Source organism: Crocodylus siamensis, chromosome 6, assembly GCF_052110815.1.
Source record: "Crocodylus siamensis isolate JL-2025a chromosome 6, ASM5211081v1, whole genome shotgun sequence".
Lineage (NCBI taxonomy): Eukaryota > Metazoa > Chordata > Crocodylia > Crocodylidae > Crocodylus > Crocodylus siamensis.
The window spans coordinates 80,526,889-80,544,340 of NC_143400.1; the positions used below are offsets into that span (position 1 = coordinate 80,526,889).

Here is a 17,452-nt window from a genome sequence, read left to right on the forward strand (position 1 = left end):
TGTGAAAAGCAACAAAAATGGTTATGACATAAACAGCTTTGAAAATTTATCGGATTTGTGACTTTCATCTGTTTTAACTCAGCATTAATATTACTGTATGAAACCTATTTAAATTAAAGTGGGCATGTCTACACAAGAAGTCTTCACAGTAGCTGAATGATATTGCACCGTAGCACGTCATATCATTGACAATGCTTATGCTACGGCACAGTATTATTAGGCTACTTCATAGTAACATAACTTAAAAGATGCATGCCAGTTACTGTGCCTTTATTTAGTACTTATACTAGATTTTGTTGTGAAATTGCTCGAAACAATAACATTCACCATGCTATCATGAATTCAGATTTGCACACCTGAATGAATAATTTGAAGAGAAGTTAGCCTGTTCTTAAGTTTCCTACCTCCACATACACAACTCCTTTATCTTAATGCTTCTGTAATGGAATTTAGTGACTTGAAACCCCTTCTCCTATTTTGACTCCTTATTCAGTTATCACTTGAACATGTAATTCCTAGTAATAGTGATTAGCACCTCACACAATCAGGTCCAAAATCTAGACATTAATTTCCAAAATGTATGCTATTTCCTTCCCCCCCACACCCCACTATCTCCAAACAAAAACAAAACAAAAAACAAATGAAAAAAACAAAGCTCCTCTCCCTTCAACACCCCCCCCCCCCACACACACACACATCCACTGTTTTTAAAATCTGCCATGGATACTATCCTATCTCTACCACACTTCTTGTTCTTCTTCTATTAATCATTCGACTCCCTCCTATCCATCCTCCATGGCAACTTTGGAGTAGGTGTCATTGGATTCTTTCTGGTAACATCCCAGTCACATGGTGTATATTTCTTGCCCTTAGTAATTACCTTCCTATTTCATGGATTCTGTTTCTTATTTTAAGTCTCAGCTGAGAATATTGCACTACTAAGACTAACAGATTATTCTAATAGTGTTTTACCATTAGGAAAAAGGTCAAGGGTTTTTTAATCATTTATTGTGTAACATCATACTAGCATGCATTTGATATATAAACTCATACTGATGTAGCATTCTAGAATGTAAATACATATGTGTCATGTACATTAAAGGAAAAAGCAAAAAGAAGTGAAGTGAAGAAAAAATATTTTTGAAAGTCCTCTCATATATATCGTAATTCTAGATATGTAATTAGAAGATGTTTTGGTTGGGGAATCCAGGAAAAAGATGACAATGTTGAGATGGAAATACAAAGCGCCCAAGCGAGGGACTAACAATCCAGGGGTGGGGGAGAGGAGTGGAACGCGACTAGGTTACATAGCATACAATGTTAGCCAACTAAGCCCGGGGGTGGGGGGGTGTGTGGAAGGGGGAGCGGGGAGGGGGGGATCGCGACGCTGAGAGGGAAAGAAGATAGATACACACATACCCGTTACAGTGGTCCACGATGTTGAAGGAAGTGGCTCGGAGTGAGCGTCTCAGTCCATAAAGTCCGATCGCGGGGGTCCTCTTCGGGTGGGGCAGGGTCATCCGTGGCGGCGAAGTCCTCTCGACGCGAAGCGAGGCGGTGGGGGGGCGGTTCAGGCGGCGGCGTCCTCCGGGTCCGGTCCGGCGGCGGCTGGTCTGGAGGGGTCGATGAACTGGCGGTGGCCCGTGATGTGCTCCACGTAGATGTCGCGGGACCAGCGGATGGTGTCGGACACCATGAGGCAGCGCATCAGCTTGGCGTAGCGGCGGGAAACGCGGCAGGCGCGGAGGACGCTCTCGTTGTTGGGGTCCCAGGCTCCGAGCGTCCCCACGATGAGCGCGTCCACCGTCACGTCGTAGCCGCGGCTCCTCAGGGTGGCGGCCAGCGGGGCGTACTTCTCCCGCTTGCGAGCCCGGGCCTCGGTGAAGGCTTGGCGCCGGTTCTCGAAGGGGATGGTGACGTCCACCATCACGATCTTCTTGGCCTCGTGGTCCGTGACGACGATGTCGGGGCGCAGCTGGCTCTCGCAGCCCGGGACGGTGCGGTTCACGGAGATCTCCCCCGTCCCGGCCGGGATGGCTCGCACCAGGCGGTCCTGGACAGCGTTGTGGCGCAGCTGCCAGGCTCTGGCGTGCAGCCTGCAGCTGCACAGCACGTGGGGGAGGGTCTCCAGCGCGTAGCCGCACCGTCAGATCAATTACACTTGATCTGAGCCTTCAAGAGGCCAAGAAGCAGATCCAATACAGGGCTGAGTAGTGCTGGTCCCCACAGAAATTGTTTATACACATCCCATGTTGTTTTGTCTTCCAGAAACCTTAAACCAGTAAAATCATTATTATGCATATGGTATCTAACTTATAACTGTTTCTTCTAAAGAGAGAGAGATTGTATAATTGTATATATTTTACTTTTCCTCCTAATTTACTTAAATTTCTACTAACTCATAACGATTCAAAATACTCATTCACATTATTGAGACTGAGTATATTTTACAAACATACTATATTTTTCCTTACAAATTTTATACATATTGAGAATTTATAAATATCCTTATACAAAAGGCAACGATAGAAATACAACTATTATATATTTTGTTACTTACATTGTTTTTCACTCAGTTTAGAGCATAAAACTCGCAAGATCTTTTTCTTGGCAGTTTCACTGTTAGGTTTCCAGACATGGCAAGAGTAATATTAATTAACAGCCACAGTGAAAACCCCTTAATCACTTTTTTACACAGTGACTCACATAATTAGTTCCACTGAAGTCAACCAAAGCAAGATAATGCTCAGCAAAGGGAATAATATGACCTCAAACTAAGCAAACTATATTTAAACCTATAAAAGTTTGGATGAGGTATGATTTGGGGAATAAATTTGAAGTCAGTTCTTATTTTATTCAGTCTGGTTGATCATCTTCAAAGGATTCAATGCAAACATTCATCTGTCTCACCACTAAAGCAATTTAAAAAACACAAGTTATAGAACTGTTGAAGCAAACTGGCCTTTAGTCCTAAATAAAAAACATTGAAAAAATTATTCTGTTAGTATGTTTTTCATGAAGTTGGAATTGGAAGGCTGCTAGTGGAGGATACAGTCACTGATTTCCCTCTTATTTCCTCTTATTCAGTAGAACTACAGTAGGTTTTTTTTATAGAAATTAATTTGGTGTAGAGAAAATGGCTGTTTCCACTAATTAATTGGAAAGATGAAAAACAAACAAACAAAACCGTCCCCCACACACCCATTTATTAAGGGACAGGTTGCTCTCTATTAAGTCTAAAAGTTAAAAAGTGATCACTCCTTTTCTTACTTAGGGATAAGGAGGTCAAGATTTTCTTACATCTGAAACTCAATAAAGGTCAACATTTTTTCACACATCTGTGACTGAAATTGCTAAAATTCTGAATCAGAAAAAGTATTCTTCAACATTTAGATCCAGATCATGTCTTTTAGAGCAGAGAAGAATTACTGCAGTAATATTATTAGAAGTGACTGTGCCTGAAAATGGCAAATCTGGAGTTTGATAGTACTTTTAATATACACTTCGGTCCAGTTTCTACCCCACCTATTAGGCACTTAAGTATATGTAGGTAGACTTATTCCATTCTGTTGAGGCCTTAAACATATAATGCAAAAAATATGAGCGGGTGGGAATCTTCACTGCTTTCTGTAACTTAAAGCTAAGATAACAAGATGTAATAAAAATAAATACATTAATGGATATTCAGGAACATTAAGAGGGTGGAATAGATTCATGATCAGGTGCTTAATAGTTTATTCCAGCTGTTAGTATTTAGTTTCCTCTTCTAAATGATTGATGTACTTTTGTGATGTCCATCATGAAGTCAAAATTTTCAAGTGTGGTAGAGATCAATATAAATTAGTCTAAATCCCTCTAACGACAGTGGTTTATGGTGAATGTTTGAGGTTAGATTGCATATGTAAATATAGAGTTGCAAGTTACACACCTACACGATTAGTTTAAATAAACACAACAGCATCAGCAGGCAGGGTATAGACAAACTAATAAATTACAGAACGTTAAAAGGGGATGGGGACTTATCACTCAATTGTAATGTCTGTGTTCCTGCCCTTACACCATGTGTAAATTAAAAGTAAACAGCAGTACCTTTCCCCCTCAAAAATGGAGCTAAGGGGCACTTGTACACATGATGAAATTTGCCCCTTTTTTGCTTTTCAGTGATGTTACAGTTTGCCTATGCAAGTTTTCCTGATTTTTAAAAAATTCTTTCTGGTGTTTTAAAGTAAAACTCATCCCAGTGTAGTTTAGTTTGGGTTGCCACAAATTAAAATGTTGTGTCCACTGAATCATCACATGCAAGCAGAAATGCACGCAGAGATGTGTAATAAGTCCCTCTATCCACCCAATGGCACTGCAACTTGTGTTCACTTTTGGTCACCACGGGTGCCTGTAGATGTGCAGGATCCCTGTTCTGATTCATTATAATTACAGTACAACAGAACAGACTCAATTAATCAAGGTTGCTAACTAGCATGCTCCAGCACACTTGACAACTCACGTATTCAGAGTGTTCCCATGCTTTAAAATGGCAGAAGTACCAAAGATAGGGGACAGCTTAACTAAAGGTAGTTAAAGTGCTTGTGCTGCCCCACCCCACCCTTAGGGCACAGGTAAATACACCTGATGAAATTTACCCTGGAGTAACTGATGCATGGCAAGTCCTTTCCCCTCTTTCTGTTCACTGTTATTTGGTCATTTTCTCACATTAAGTTTAAATGAATTGTTTTAAGTCAAATCTTTTGAACACTGGTGGCTTTTTGTTTACAACAGGCTTACTGCTTGGATATCTAACATGAGAAATCTTTAAAAGCCTGATTTTAAGAAAGTACAGAGCATCCATCCTTTGAAAATCAAGCTCATTTAAGGCATCTCGGCAGAGGCACCCAAAACCTAAGCCTCCAAATTAAAGGTCATTTAATAATATATGACAAATAACTGCGAGAAAAGAAAGCATTAAGTAGATGGTGTACTGAACAGAAAATTGCTATATAGCCAGACATATTCTGTGCCAGGTTTGCAATAATTTATCTCCGGCAGAAATCTTTGTTTCTCTACCCCTACTTCTGCTTGAGATAGGGATATGTAGATAGGGACTAAAGAGGAGAACGACTCCTGTTTAAATCAGAGAAAACTCCCACTGACTCAAATATTGGAACAGAGACTTTAAAAATTAGTATGCACATTAGTAGCATAACTAGGGTGGAACCAGGGTAGCACTCACCTTAGGTGCTGACTATGATGGGGGGACAAGATCCTCCCTCTCCTCTCACTGGGGATTATTTTCTATGGCAGAAGATCCTCTGTGCTGGCCCTGCTCAGCTGTAGGAGTCAGGTAGCAAAGTGCCACACTCAGCAATGTATCTGGGAGCGAAGCTTGTGAGTGGGGTAAGTAGTGACATGGGGGCACAGGTGGTTTTCTCTTTTATCCTTCCAGTGAGCAGATATGGACGGTGCCACGAGGCATGCATCGGTGAGGTCAATCAGCAGCTTAGGAGCTGATGTTACCAGGCAGGCCTTCGGTTCTTGGACTATGACCCACATTTCTGATTTCTGGACATGCTCAGGATGGACAGGCTTCATCTCCCCCCAAAAAGTAAGCGTGTTTTTTCTTCCAGGCTGACTAATCTTCTATGGTGAGCTTTAAACTAGGTTCACCAGGGGACGGGGATGCAGAGGAACATGAGGACACTTTGCCATCAAGCCAGGCCAAGTAGTACCCAGGTAAGTGACAGGGTCCAAGGCAGGCTTAGGAACAAGGGGGTGGAACGTGCACCTACAGGAGGCCTCAAATGCCTCTACACAAATGCTCGAAACAGAGAATAAGTAGGAGGAACTCACCTTCCTGCTAGCTAGCAAAAACCCAGACCTAGTGGGGCTCACGGAAACCTGGTGGGATTCTACCCATGGCTGGACAGTGGACACTGAGGGATACAGGCTTCACAGGCAGGACAGAGCAGGGAAAAAAGGTGTGCACTCTACATCGAAGAGCAATGCACATCCTTAATGATCAGGATGGGTTCAGAAGAGGGGATAACTTAGGCACTCTAGGTTAGAATGCAAGGGGGTCATGGGGAAAGGGACTTGATAGTGGGCATCTACTACACCAAGGGGATGAGCTGGACCTGGAATTCTCAAGTCAGCTCACAGAGGCTGTAAAGTCAAGGACTGTGGTTGTCATAGGTGACCTAAACTACCCAGACATCTGCTGGGAGGAACAGTCAGCCAGGTCTGACCACTCACATAGGTTCACAGCCAAGATGCAGAACCTCTACCTAACCCAGGTGGTGGATAGTCCTACCAGGGGAAATGTCTTGCTGGACTTGGTCCTTGCCACAAGCAACAACCTAGTGAAGGGTCTGCGGGTACTTGAACACCTGGGCAACAGTGATCATTGCCTGCTGGAATTTACTGTCCAGCTCAGAGTGCTGAAAGCAAGCAGTAAGGCAAAAGTCCTCAACTTCAGGAAGGCTGACTTCAATGAGCTATGAAGATTTGTAGGAGAGGCGTTGGCGTCTCAGAGCTTCAATGAGATGGGAGTCCAAGACAGGTGGTTGTTCCTCAAGGAGACCATCCTCCAAGCTTAAACAGAATCAGTCCCAATGCACACCAAGGTGGGCAGGAGTGCTAAAAAGCCCCCATGGCTCATAAAAAAAAAAATCCAGGAATGTCTGAGGGCAAAAAAGGAGGCATACAAATAGTAGAAGCAAGGGGCTGTCACCAAGGAGGATTACACCTCTGTTGCTAGTGACTGCAGGGAGGCTGTTAGGAAGAGCAAGGCAGAGATGGAGCTAGGGCTAGCTACTAGAATTAGAGATAACAAAAAGTCCTTTTTCAAATACATTGGACAAAGAAGGCAGCAGGGAACATGAGGCCCCTACAGGACAGGCTTGGCAATCTGGTGATTGCAGCTACACAAAAAAGCTGACCTCTTTAACAAATTCTTTGCCTCCATGTTCCTGAACAGGAACTGGTACATTTCCCCCACTAGGACTACAGATGGACCCAGGGGTGGCACTGTTATGCTGGGGTCAGGGATGACCTAGTTAGGGAATTGTTGGAGGGGCTGGACATGTTTAAATCAGTAGGTCCAGATGCTCTTCACCTGAGGAAACTGAGGGAATTGGCAGAGGTCATAGCGGGACCCTTGGCATGGCTTTATGAGCACTCAGGGGGCTCTGGCCAGGTACCAGAGGATTGGAAAAGGGCCAACGTGGTCCCCATTTACAAGAAGGGGAGAAAGGAGGACCTGGGTAACTATAGACCAGTTAATCTTACCTCGGTCCTTGGGAAGACCTTTGAGAAAAATTATCAAGCAGCACATCTGCAAGGGTCCAGCAGGGGAGATAATGCTCAAGGGTAACCAACATAGGTTCATTGAGGGAAGATCCTGCCTAACTAACCTGGTTTCCTTTTACGATCAGGTCACAAAGTCCCTGGATAAGGGCGTCGAGGTGGATGTCATCTTCCTGGACTTTAAGAAGGCCTATGACACTGTTTCCCACCACATTCTCTCAAAAAAACCTAGGTGACTGTGACATTAATGCCTACACAGTGAGGTGGGTGGCAAATTGGCTATATGGTCACACCCAGAGAGTGGTGGTGGATGGGTCATTTTCAGCCTGGAGGGATGAGGGCAGTGGAGTCCCCTAGGGCTCTGTCCTGGGGCCTGTATGGTTCAACATATTTATCAGTGCTCTGGATGTGGGTGTGGAATGCACGCTGTCCAAATTCACTGACAACACCAAGATATAGGGTGAGGTGGGCACACTGGAGGGGAGGGACAGAATCCAGCAAGATTTAGACAGGTTACAGAGGTGGGCAGATGAGAATAGGATGGAATGAAGCACAGACAAGTGCAGGGTACTGCATCTAGGTAGAAAGAACTAGCAGCACACCTGTAGGCTGGGGAACACCCTTCTTGCCAACACAGTAGCAGAAAGGAATCTTGGAGACATTGTTGACTCCATGATGAACATGAGCCGCCAATGCGAAGAAGCGGTCAGTAAGGCTAACTGCACCTTGTTGTGCATCTACAGATGCATCACAAGCAGATCCAGGGAGGTGCTTCCCCCTTAGGTGTCATTGGTCAGGCTGCAGTTGGAGTACTACACCCAGTTCTGGGTGCTGCACTTCAAGAGGGATGTGGCTACACTGAGAGGATCCAGAGGAGGGCCACTTGCATGGTTAAGGGGCAGCAGGTCAGGCCCTACGAAGAGAGGCTGAAGGTCCTGAATCTATTCAGCCTCCATAAGAGAAGGCTGAGAGGGGATCTGGTGGCAGTTTTACAAACTGACCAAGGGGGACCAGCAGGAATTGGGTGAGGCTCTGTTCCCCAGGCACCACCAGGGTTAACTAGGAATAACAGCCACAATTTGTTAAAGAGAAGGTTCAGGCTGGACATCAGGAGACATTACTTTACAGTTAGGGTTGTCAGGCTCTGGAATGGATTCCCACGGGAAGTGGTGTTCTCTCCTACCTTGAGGCTGGATAGATATTTGGCTGGTGTGTTATGACCCTGCACTCATTCCTGCCTGGGGCAGGGGATCAGACCTGATGATCTCTTTAGGTCCCGTCTGACCCTAAGCACTATGAAACTATGACAAATATAGTTTTGCAGAGGGTGGCAGCTCTCTGGAGCTAGAGCTATTGATGGCTCAGGTAGTAGGATTTAGCATCAAATAGTTCACATCTCCATTCTTTTGCAGGTTTATAAAAACTAATCTCTACAATATAGAGAAACTGTTCCTTTAAAGATAAGATGATTAGAGCAGTCTTGGGATAATTTTAAAAAAATCATGATTTTTTGCTTAAAGCAATGTCCAACTGAGGAAGACACTCATACTTACTCATGGATTACAAGACGAACTACAACGATACCATGGACATGGGCTTCGTATATTAATGTGTAAAGATAGGGTAACAATGTGCATCTTCTATTGAGTATATTCCTGGAAATGTTTTGAAATCTATCATCCAAGGCAACAGGATCTTGCCTCTAAAAAGGACAAGGATTGATATTAGCCAAACTGGTAGAATTGATTCTGAAAAAATGGGAAAAAATGGCTTGAGGCAATTGTTAATATTTGCTGAAGATTAAAATGAATGTTTGGCACTTCCACCCTATATAACATGTTTATATAGATCCTCATCATCTGTGCAGCAGTTGCAGCAATTATTGAACATATTAATCAATAATGACAGTGAGAGTATGACAATACAGATAATGATTCCTAAACTGAGATTAGGGTTGGGCATTTGACTGGCCAGATACAGCTTGGTTAATTGACCAGTCAAATATCGGTCAAAAATTGTAAGACAAAATGCCAATAAGTCCAAATAATACACAGAAAAAGTAAAAATTTTCTATTAAGAAATATGTCAAAAAACAATTAAGAAATATTTCTGTCAAGAAAACTACAAAACATGTAGTGTTTTTTGGTAAAATTTCTACTATCTTTGACCAATCAAAAAGTATAGAGTCAAGTGACAGGTCAATTGACCATACTTGAATGGTCATTGACTAGCTTGCCAACCCCGAGATGATCTCTGTGGACCTTGGCATTGTAAACTCTTCTCACCCAAAACTGCAGAATTTTTCTCTCTCTGAAGGACTGAGTGACAGTTAATAACAAAAAGTGTCACTGTGCATTGTCCACCTGCACATATCATATAAACTGAAAGTGAAATAATAGCTATATGGCTATATTAGGAATATGTTCCCTATCATCTTCCCCAATATCACTTTGTGATGGCAAATAACATCTCCTAAAGCTAGTATCCAACACTGATATGACAGTGAGATGTCATGAGTTGGTGATGTGACTATGTCTCCACTTCCTGGGTCAGGCACCCTGACTCGCCTGCTATGATTGGATGGAAACGTAATTGAAGGAGGGGATCAGTAGTGTTCCCACTCTGCCCCAGAGATGGTAATATTCACTGGACTGGTGCAGCTGGTCCTGAGGCTCCATCTCCACTACAACCCAGTCTACTTGCCAACCATGCAGGCCGTCATGCTGCCATTCCCAATTAGTGGCTCCAGCCCCTTACGGCCTCCAGTCAGGCATTGACCCTGTTGGCGATGGTGGGAAGTGCAGGCTTGTAGTTTCAGACTGGCACTCCTCCCTACTCCTTGGCCTTTCTCCATCCCTTCACCAGGCCTGGAACTGCTGTGCCCTCTGTGGCTTTGAGGATGGCTGCAACAATCCAGAGCTCTCAGGGTGGCCACAGAGCCCAAAACCCTTTCTTAGGGAGCGCAGTGTGGGAAGCCTGTTCTGCCTCCTATATGCTGCTCCCACTCACCTCCAGCAGGTCAACATCCTGGGGAACCCACACTGGCTGGGATGCACTTTGGCAAGCTCTTCATATCACCCCATTCATTCCAGCAGCACCTGGCTTCTGCCATGGGGTTTTAAATCTCCCACAGCAGTGGTTGCAGCTGATGTCATTAGCCGGCCATCGCCCAGTCTGATTGACAGACCCTTGAAAAGGTGACACAGTACCAGCTTGTGCAGCTCCAGCTCCAGCTCCAGCCCCAGCTCTGGCTGCCTCCCAGGTAAGTTCTCCATGTCACCCGGGTCCCCTGGTCTGCCTTTGGGAGTGTCGGGGTCTGTTTCTGATGTCTCTGACCCCTGTGAGTGGCCCCAGCTGCCACAACCAGCATGTAGACAAGAAATGCCTTTTATACAAATCACTGCTGATTAGCACTTTGAGAAAAAAAGCTGCATTTCTATATGCACATGAAGATTTGGAGCCATTTCAAAAGAGGGATATTTTAAAAAGACAGTAGCTGTTACGTTCTAGCTGTTGCATGTGGACAAGCCTGGAATGATATAAATGTAGCAAAACTGCTCCAGATTTAACAAAGGATGAAGCAGAAAGATATGTGCGTTCAGACCCTTTCCTCATTTGAGTTGGTTGGCCTTGAAAAACACTGGGGTGAAATCCTGGCTCCACTAAAATCAGTTGAAAATCTCCCACTGACCGGAACAGAGCCAGAGTTTCACGGTTCTCCCCATGGCCTACCCCCTTTTCAATACACACAACTCCTTTTAAAGGAAAATGGATCAAATCTATCTGGCATTTTGAAGCTAGCCTAGATTGTAGACACAATACTTATTTTTTCTCTCTGACAATCTATCACCATGGTAGAAAAGCACTTATTCAATAATTAATGAGATAATCATAATAATAAATTATATTTTAAATAACTTCCTTATCCCTATGTGACCTTTCAACTCTATAACTGTTTTTTAAGGCTATAAATTTTCACAGAAGTCCTACTCCTGTTCTAAGTACCCCCAAGCACGTGCTTGGTGCAAAACAAGTAAGGATAACTTACGACGTACCCTTGTTCCTTTGATATTGCGATTTCTAGAATATGGATAAAATGCCCCCAGCTCCAGCCAGCAGGCACACATTTCATACTCTGCATCTTTGAAGAAGCCACAGATATCTGTTCCAGTCTGAAAGCATAAAATGAATTAAATCTGAATGCTGCAGGTTATTACAACTGGGTAAAAATGTTTAAAATATGAAGAATTATTACTAGCTTACATAAGATATTCGAAAAAAGCTAACCTCCATCATACCTGCAAGGAAAAAAAATAATGCAACTTTATTGACTCCTATTTTCTTTGGTATTTTAAAGGCCATGTCGAATTCACTTGGTGGGAATGTACAAAAATGAAGGTGCTTTATAGTTTTTTCAAAGTACAATTCCTCCATTCCTGCAGGCACTGCTGCAAGCTGTCTTTTCAGGAGTAGTCAAGCAGCAGGTGAGCAGATAATAAAGTATCACTGGGATGAGATGTTAACAAAGAGATTCTCTGTGGGAAAAGAGGAGCTGGGGAGTTGATTTCAGTAAGAGATGGAAATACGCCAATCAGACCTTATCTCTATTTGGCAAGTTCAGCAATGTGGAGTATGGTTCAAGAAAGAGATTAAAACCAGAATTTTCACTGCTAAAATCCTTGTTTTACCTAAAATGACATTTCTTTTACTCTAACCCATGTAAAAGACAGTACATAATGTGCCATACTGGGCCAGACCAATGGTCCATCTCTGTCAGTGGCAGTAATAGATGCCGTCAAAGGAAAGTATATGAACAGGGCAGCTTAACTGCTCTGTTACACTCTCCCTAGTATCCACCTTAATTGGTTTAGGAATGTCACGGGATACTAGTAAAAGACATAAAAGTGTCAGGAATTTATTGTAAAGAATAAATCAACTATAAAAGTCTCCTGCTTTCACATACCAATAACAGATTTATAAAGTTGATTCCAAGCTAAACTGTTATTACCAAGCCAGTGTCCAGCCCATCTTCTACTGGATGGATATGTTGAACAGGTAATGATGATTCCACGGTCACTTGTGATCTTCTGTAAAGCACTAACATAGACAAATAGAATGATAAAACTATTAGATGTAAAAAACACTATTTTAAAAGATCTTGTGAAAGGCTCCATTTGTAAATGAAAGGTCTTACTTATATTTGTATAGCTGAATTATGACCATCTAATTGTAAATAGAAATAAAAACCTAATTAAAATATTCTCTCACAAGAATAAGGGTTTGCTTATGTATTATCCTACAATTTGAAGTGATGTACTTGAACATGTTTAAATACTGAGAATAAATGGCAACAGAACTAAAATATTAAAGAGATAGTGCTAGAAAATGGAATTTAACATAAAAACTAGCTACTATATAGGAAATTGTGAGGGTAGCAATTTTTACACATGTTTATATAATCCAGATAATTATGTTTCAGTCTTTCATTACTAGATGAGGTAAAAATAAGGTTCAAACATGCAGAAGTGTATGGTACTGAACAATATGGCTCTTTCTATCTCAGAAAATCCTGTGCATCTTTAATCTGCTACAATTATTTGAAGGTTTTTAAAAAGTAGATAAGTAGTGGAAGAGTGTAAATATAACAAGTTTTCATTTTCAAAAGGCTTGGACATTCTGAGAAACGGAAAGACAACTCCTTTAGCAGAGATAAACAGGGAAATGTGAGTGCGCTTTCCTGAACATTTTCCTTCTTTTCAGGTTCATAGGTCTGTTACAATGAGTATTTCAGTCTGCTTTCAAGTTGGAGGAACATCCAGATTTGCTAGACTTTGGCTTTAAGGGAAGGCCCCAAATCCTGAAGTTCCTTCTACTTGAAATGTCTCTACAATCAAAAGAATTCATTTTACATTTCCTAAAGCATGGAGGTGCTTACAGGCATGGAAAAACAAATAAACAAACAAAATCCAGCATTTTACTTTCAGCTCAGTGTGCCCCCGGAACCAAATGCAGCACATACCCAGAAAAGAAATTGAGTCATTTTGATCCAGCTCCCCAGCATCTGTATAGCTTCTGTGCTTCAGTGGAACTTTTTGTCACTTTTATCTAATAGCTGATTCAGTCATGCTTACATTTTGATTGCATTGGAGTAATTGGTTGTCTTTTTCAAAGAGCTCATGCCACATGCTCTTTGGTATGTGGCAAGTTACCCCAGAGGTGGTAGGGGAGGCTGAGGCCAGCATTGTGCTGGCCACAGAAGCCTTACTTGAGGTCCTGGGGTCCTCCCAGGGCTTCAGTACTGACAATCCTGATGGGTGGAGACTGGCCGGCATCTGCAGAGTAGCTCTGAGTGGCCTGGCTCCACTTTTCAGCAGTGCACACTCCCCATGCATGTGCTGCTCTGTTTTTTCTTCCCCCACAGGTTTTTTTGACCCCTGAATACCTGGGGTCAAAAAGAAACATGGGAAAAAAATGGAGCAGTGCATGCATGAACAACATGCCCTTGCAATGTGGAGAACACCTGACTGTGCGGTATGTGGTGCTGTAGACATGTTTACAGTGCCACAAACCACATGACTGTGCTTGTCTGGATGTGCCCAGTGGGTGCATCTCCATTTGCAATAACTCTGGAGCTATCTGAGCTGAGAAAACTGCTTCCAGGTGCAGTATCTACACATTCACCTGGGACAGCAGCAATTTAAGCCGGTGTGGAGCAGCTCCAGATGGGTAGGGGAAATTGGTGGGGGGTCAGCCTCAAGTTCCAAGTGATGGAGTTGGGTGGTGGAGGGCTGGCTGGGGGACAAGGGTGCTGAGAGTGCAGAGCCATGTGGCTAAGCAGCAGGTAGCCCCTGTACTTTAGCACTCTTGTGCCAAAGCTAGCCCCTGTTACCATCTACATATGCATTTCAGCACACGTAATTACTCTGCCATAAGATAGTATTGTTCTCATATGTAATTACTCTGCTGCATGTAATTACTCTCCTGTAAGATAGTACTGTCTACTCCATAGTAAAGCACACATGGAGATGCATTTACAAATAACTGGCCCCAGCTAGGTCAGAAACTAAGTTCCCTTAATAACAGTGTTGCCCTGTGGGGTCAGGCCAACTCTCAGGATCTGAATATTGTGCTGTTAGACAGGAGGGTGTGACACAATTGCACATATACAAACACACAATTCAATCAGGTGCATACACATGCACACTACCAGCTCAGGCACATACACATCCAAACCAGCCTAAGCACATGCATGCCTATTACCAATTCAAGCACGTACACTATACACCCCAGAAGTTAGACAAAGAACACTAGTTTGTATATCATGCACACAATGCCATACACACACACACACACACACACCACTCACACTAGCAACTCAGATACACACATGTTCAAAATAACCAGTCTAGGTTCATGCACTCCCATCACCAGTTTAAGCCCATATGTGCTACACACACCAAATTTAGACAGAATCAGTTACCAGTTACCAATACCTGCACATCCAATATGCATACCTGAATTACTAATTTATATATCACACACACACAAAGGTATCTATGTATGTATATATATATGTGTATTCACTAATTTACACAAATACCACACACCTACACATACACACAGGTGAGTTCCTAAGTTGGGTGTTGTAATGTGTATGTATGTATGTGCTTGGTATACTTGGGATACCTGAGGAAAGGTTAAGGTAAGAAAGTAGAAGTGTCGGGAGTAAAAGTTACCAGGACCACGATTAGAACTGGTAGATTACAGGGGTGAAATTCAATCTGTTTAAATTAACTGATGATACCAAAATTTGGGGTGAGGTGAGCACACTAGTAGGGAGGGAAAGATTGCAGCAAGATCTGGATAGGTTACAGGAGTGGCCTGATATAAATAGGATATGTTTCAATACTGACAAGTGCAGGGTGCCGCACTTAGGCAGTAGAAACCAGCAGCACACTTATAGAATGGGAAACTCCCTTCTTGAGAGCATGAAGGCAGAAAGGGATCTTGGAGTCATTATTGACTCCAAGATGAACATGGGCCAATAATGCGAGGTGACGGTTGGTAGGACTAACCGGACATTGTCATGCATCCACAGGTGCATCTCTAGTAGAGCCAGGGAGGTGATCCTCCCCCTCTATGCAACGCTGGTCAGGCCACAGCTGGAGTACTGTGCCCAGTTCTGTGCACCCCATTTCAGGAGGGATGTGGACAACATTGAAAGGGTCCAGAGGAGGGCCACCTGCATGATCCGGGGACTACAGGGTAGACCCTACACTGAAAGACTGCGGGACCTAAACCTGTTCAGCCTTCACAAGAGAAGGCTGAGGGGGGACCTGGTGACTGTCTATAAACTGACTAGGGGGGACCAGAAGGGTTTAGGGGAGACACTGTTTCCCCTAGCGTCCCCTGGCATGACAAGGAAAAATGGACACAAATTATTAGAGAGTAGATTTAGATTAGACATCCGCAAGAACTACATCACAGTTAGGGTGGCTAGGATCTGGAACCAACTTCCAAGGGAAGTGGTGCTGGCTCCTACCCTGGGGAACTTTAAGAAGAGGCTCGATGACTACCTGGCTGGACTCATTTGAGTCCAGTCTTTTCTCCCACCCAGGCAGGGGGTCGGGTCGGACTTGAAGATCTACAAGGTCCCTTCCTACCCGACTTCTATGATTCTATGATATGAAGGCAGAGGACACAAGGTGGAGGTTTGACATATGAAATGGAAACTTGACATGACTTTGGTTCACTTACAAAGACAGTCCTGAACCATACAATATCCATATGAAACAATAAAAACCAATACAAAAATGATAATAATACAATATACAATGGTAAAAATCAATACAGACCTGATAATAATAATACAATATAAAACAGTGGATATCCAAAACCAAAAACTTGCTACCAAAATAAAAATATTTAAAGCTTATCCTACATCTTAGCTTACTTATACTTATCTGTAGGGAATAGAGAAGAGAGAAAAAGTCAGAAATGGTTGGGGAAAGGGAGTGAATGCAATAAAAAAATGGGGGGCTTTGCTACAACAGGCTTGGGCAAATTCTTTTGAAAGCTCAGCTTAAAAATTGCATCTACGAGATATTAGCAATTGTAAAACTTCTGAACTCAAAGTTAAGATTATAACTATATCTACACTGAAATTAGAAAGAAATGCTACAGTACACGGACCTCCTTGACCTACTTTTAATCTAGTTTAGATGCTAATGGTAGTAAAGTGGACTTGTGGGTTTTACAGTATTTTCTGACACACCATAAGCCTACTTGGCAGCTCAAATCTATACTGCTCCAGCGTTACTGCAAATAAATTAACCATAGTAATCATGCAATAAACTATGCATCAATAAAAGCAATCAAGTTTCCAACTGAAGACTCTATTACTGATTATCAAACTTGAACCAAAAAACCTTGACCTCCACCTAAACATGGAGGTTCACTCACTACCTTAATGCATACTAGAAGTAATATTTAGGCATATGAGCTACAAGTAAAATATTAAAATACTAAGTTACATATAATCGTAATACCCTCGTTATGATGCATTTCAATTAGATGGAATCCTTATTTCAGAGGAACTGACTCAAAATTAGAGACTTTCAAATCTCCCCAAGGAGGCTCCTATGATCTATGACTCATTTCATCTTTGTCCTGGCTTATCTCTTCCTTCAGTTCTACCTCCTATCAAAAACTTTTTTCTTTTCTCTTCCATAAGTACCTTAACAGACAAAACACTTATTAACGTCATGGATGGAATCAGTGACCTTCCAAGTTAAAAGCATAAAAGTCCTTGCAGCCTGAGCTAGAGGACCAGCCCTAAACTTCTGGGCACTGTCCTTCCTGATAACCACCTCTTCTAATTCTGTCTAGTGTTACCCAGAGCCGGTTTGAAAGGCAAAGAACTAGGACAGTTGTTTAGAGGCTACAGTCCAAGGGGTCCCATTAAACAAAGTTAGGTTATACAAATCATCCTATATGGAGGTGGGAAGAAGCAAGGAGAGGAGCTGGTGCTTTAGTCTCTGCTTGAGGCCCTCCTACGTTAGGGGCCAAAAGCACAAGAAACCAAAACATTTTAATCCAACGATGGCCACCTTAGAAACAATGGGCAGGGGCCGCTCCCCAGCTCTTCTGAGCTCTG

The 17,452-nt window shown here is 42.8% G+C and overlaps 1 pseudogene; it reads right to left on the reverse strand.

The window, feature by feature from the left end:
• Positions 1-2,151: 2,151 nt before the first annotated feature.
• LOC149863060 (sucrase-isomaltase, intestinal-like) overlaps positions 2,152-17,452 on the reverse strand; it is a 134,652-nt pseudogene continuing 119,351 nt past the window's right edge.